General features: G+C 48.9%; 1 pseudogene; it reads left to right on the forward strand.

Annotated features, from left to right (window-relative positions):
• Nucleotides 1-213: 213 nt before the first annotated feature.
• Nucleotides 214-3,501, forward strand: part of LOC123090005 (SWI/SNF complex subunit SWI3C homolog) — a 21,840-nt pseudogene continuing 18,552 nt past the window's right edge.

A 3,501-nucleotide genomic window follows, 5' to 3' on the forward strand; every position in this document is an offset into this window, starting at 1 on the left:
TATGCTTCATTTTAGCATGTTTGTTGATCTCGAATGGAAGAGATGCGGCCGAAATGCGGCCACGGGTTAAACGCACTACCGTCACATCCATAAATCCGAACGGACGTGACGCATTGCCACTCCAAATGGATAAAAAAGGGTCAAAACAGACCTGTTCGAGATCGTGCGCACTGCCCACACAAAACGCAGAAAAGGCCGGACGCCGTGTTGTCGTCGTTTTCTCCTCGCACGTGTTCCCTTCGTCGTCATCGTCGAGACGGTCGGTCCCCTAGCGGCCTAGCCCCCTCACTCGCGGTCACACTCCGAAACCTCCCAACCTCTCCGGCCTCGGCCGCCCCCGCGTCATCGCCGCCTACGATGCCGCGCAAGGCCTCCTGCACGCCAGGTTCGTACGTCCAACCTCTCGCCGGACCTAATTATCTGAGCTGTTACCAATTGATTTTGCACTCGCCGTCCGAACCCTAACTCCCAGATTCGCGCACCAAATGGCGGAAACGGAAGCGAAACTCCGACGCCCTTCCCTTGCCATCGGCCGCGGCCGACCACTCGGACAACCCAGACTCCGCCGCCGACAATGATGACGACGACACGGCCGTTCCATCGCCTGCGGTCGACAATGCCGACGACGAAATACTGGCCGGTGCCGCGGCCAGGGACCCGGTGCCCGACCTCCGTGAGGCAGAGCTGCTCTCCTCGGCCGAGGTCATCTCCGCCTTCCCTGCCGCCACCCGCCGCACAGTCAACCGGCCGCATCCGTCGGTCATGGCCGTCGTTGCAGCTGAGCGAGCTGCGTATGTGGGTGATGTCTCCGCCGCCGTGCCACCGGCACTGGAGAACATCTCGCATGGGCAGCTCCAGGTGCTCTCTGTGGCGCTCCCCGACCACCAGTCCCTTTTGACGGATCCTGACAGGCCGTCTTCTTACGTCTGCACGCCACCACCCCTCATGGAGGGGCATGGCGTGCACAAGCAGTTCCAGGGCCGCCTCCATGTCGTGCCCAAGCACTCAGGTTCGCTTGTTGCGACCAAAACCTGCATTACTGAACATACGTTTTTAAGTTCACTGCAACATGAATTAGTTTACAATTTGTAGATTGGTTCTCTCCTGGGGCGGTGCACAGGCTGGAAAGGCAGGTTGTTCCACACTTCTTCACAGGGAAATCTCCGGTGCACACTCCGGAGAAGTTCATAATGTTAAGGAATAAAATTATTGCCAAATATTTGGAGAACCCAGGCAAGAGGCTTGCGTTTGCCGAGTGCCAGGGGTTTGTGTTAACACAGGTGAACTATATGATTTGAGTAGGATCGTTCGGTTCTTGGACACATGGGGAATCATCAATCACCTCGTGGTTGGGTTGGTGCACCGGGGTCTGAGGGTGGCAGCATCACTTCTAATAGAGGAACCAGCAGGGGAGTTGCAACTGTTGACTGCACCGCTGAAATCCATTGATGGTTTAGTTTTGTTTGATCGGCCTAAATGTAGTCTCCAAGCAGACGACATTTCTTCACTGGCTTCATCTTCATCGAATTCGGAGGTGGTGGATTTTGATGTCGGTGCTGAGTTTACTGAATTGGAAGGGAAGATTAGAGATTGTCTATCAGAGAGCTATTGCAGTTACTGCTCACAGTCTTTGCACAGTTTGCATTACCAGTCGCAGAAAGAGGTGCCCATCTTCATATTTAAATATACATATACATATCATATTTTCAATTTTTTTCATATGTAGGAAAACTTGTTCTGTATCTAGGATTGTTATTAACCCTATGAATTTCACATGTGCTCAAAAGGCGTATTTTCAAAACATTGCGAGACACATCACAGTAAGCTAAATAGTCTTGTTGCAGAGTTTAGTATACTGCCGAATTTTGGTTGGGGTTCAGAAAGACTGCAGTTTGTTATTTATTTTAAACCCCAATTTATCTTGATTCATGATTTTCTGACCCAGCAGATACTGGTGCCCATGTGGTTGTCACAAATCTTGCTTATGCATCATAATGTTGGAAGCCCATAGTAATATCTCCACCATTTTATATGTGAACCAAAAACATTCAGAACACATCCTTATAGTGTCATTTATGTGTGATGTGAAAAGACCTGCGTCTAGGTGCAATGTAACTTAGCGTTAGTTAACTTTTGATATGTGGTGGCTTGGGCCAGATATGTTCTGTTTCGAATTTCAGCTCGTCCTGTTTCATTAATGATGTATAAACGAACTACGATACCGTTTTCTTCTTTGACGTGATGAACATGGGGAGTTTGCAAGGCTGTATCATTCTTTCAATTTAATTAGCCAGTCTGCTTCTTGTTTTTCTTTTCTCTTCTCTGGGTAAAAAACTAGTGGTGAAAAGCTTGTTGTTTAACTGATTGAGCAGGCAGATATTGCTCTTTGCTCTGATTGCTTCCATGATGCAAGATATGCTATCGGGCATTCAAGCTTAGATTTTCAGAGAGTCGATGGGGATAAAGATGGATCAGAAAATGAGGGGGATAACTGGACTGATCCAGAAACATTATTGTTATTAGAGGGCATAGAAAAGCACAAAGACAACTGGAATAGCATTGCAGACCATGTTGGAACAAAGTCAAAGGCACAGTGTATTTACCATTTTATTCGTCTTCCAGTGGAGGATAGTTTGTTAGAGAACATTGAGGTACCAGATGCATCCATGCCATTTAGACCGCAAAGCAATGGATAGTTTGGATGGTCCAGAAACTGGAATTGGTTTTGGGTCCCAGTTCGGTGGGCTTTGGTGGAGTACTGTGAAGGCCCCTCATGGCCTCATCTAATACCGAGCTCTTCTGCTCTGACACAAATGTAATCGGAAACAATCTCTTAGCTCACAGCTCGAGACCATAGACGTCACTCTTTCACCTCTACAGCCGGTGAACCTCAGGCGAACCTCATTAGCATGTGGCTGCTGACAAGCCTGACACAACTGCCAACGTCGGCAAGTTCCCGGCTCAACCGCTGACGCTAGCTAGTCTTTGTGAACTCTTCCGCCAGCGAGCCCTTGCTTCCTATCTTCTTGCAGCTGCTGACCTTGTTTTAATCCGGCCAACTTCCTCAACTCCATCTGCTAAAGTCTAGACCGTCGCTGGCAAATACTGCTGACCACTATCAAGCTCATGAGACCTTGGTGGCCACCTGCATCGGTCTCTTCGACCACTCTCACTACAGGCAGGCGCGCGCTCGTCAAGATATCACGCCGTTCGTCTTGTTGGGTGAATATTGTCGTTCTTGACTTGGTTAGCCCGCATGTTGGCAGAACTTTCTCCTCCCCTGCATGGGAAATGACCTCGCCAAAGATTGGCGAGGTCACATCGAGGCATGAAGCAGTGTTGTCTCTATGGACAAGACGAGGATTGAGTGATGTCAAATCTGGAGAATAAGATGAAGTTTCTTGTTTTCATGCAATGCGAAATCTAGGCAATCAAGCATGATTTGGAGTTGCGATGTGGTATCGTTTCAATGCAGCAAATTCCTTGGCAACGAAACAGAAA

Source organism: Triticum aestivum, chromosome 4B, assembly GCF_018294505.1.
Source record: "Triticum aestivum cultivar Chinese Spring chromosome 4B, IWGSC CS RefSeq v2.1, whole genome shotgun sequence".
NCBI classification, from domain to species: domain Eukaryota; kingdom Viridiplantae; phylum Streptophyta; class Magnoliopsida; order Poales; family Poaceae; genus Triticum; species Triticum aestivum.